Below are 885 nucleotides of genomic sequence, written 5' to 3' on the forward strand. Positions count from 1 at the left end.
TAGGGTTTGTCAACCTGTCATAATCCTGAGTAGGATAGGATGCAAATCCTTTCAATGACCTCGGTGGCACTCTGATGCTTACCGAGGCATGCATTTTCCACTTGCAGTGTTGCCAAACATCAAGTAGGAAGTACAGAAAGAAAATTTTAAAAAGCTCAAACCAAATCAAGAAGTTAAGCAGAGAAAATTCTTGGTACGTACTTTAGGATATCAAAAGAGCATGGCTGCTCAAGAAAAAAATACAAGATAAAAAAAATCCCATCCTAAGCTATTGCATGTAAGGGCACAATACAAAGCTAGCAAAGGATGGGCACGGGAGTCACAGTGCTGGTAAGAAAAAGTACCTCCAAAGCTTAGATTCTTGCGTACTACGTGACTGAATGGAGGCATCAACGATAGTATAAAAACAAGTTACAACAAAACTACTGTAAATAATCCTACTACGGCAGAGGCACTGACACTGGATCTTTAAAGGTCCCTTAGAACTCAAACTATTCTGGGCCTCCCCCTCCTGCCCGATGAGCCGCCCCTAGTCGGAGCGGAGCTGGGAGTCAGTGCGGACACCGCTGTGTGCGGCTCCAAGGGCGCTATCCCACCTCGGCCCGGCCCGGCCCGTTTCTGTGGGCGCTGTCCCGGCTTGGCCCGGCCCGGCTCGGCTCTGCGGGCGCTGCCTCAGCCCCGCCGGGAGCGCGCACCGCCGGGAGCGCGCACCGCCGGGAGCGCGCACCGCCGGGAGCGCGCACCGCCGGGAGCGCGCACCGCCGGGAGCGCGCACCGCCGGGAGCGCGCACCGCCGGGAGCGCGCACCGCCGGGAGCGCGCACCGCCGGGAGCGCGCACCGCCGGGAGCGCGCACCGCCGGGAGCGCGCACCGCCGGGAGCGCGC

The sequence above is a fragment of the Lonchura striata genome, chromosome 3, assembly GCF_050655825.1.
Source record: "Lonchura striata isolate lonStrDom1 chromosome 3, ASM5065582v1, whole genome shotgun sequence".
Classification (NCBI taxonomy): Eukaryota; Metazoa; Chordata; class Aves; order Passeriformes; family Estrildidae; genus Lonchura; species Lonchura striata.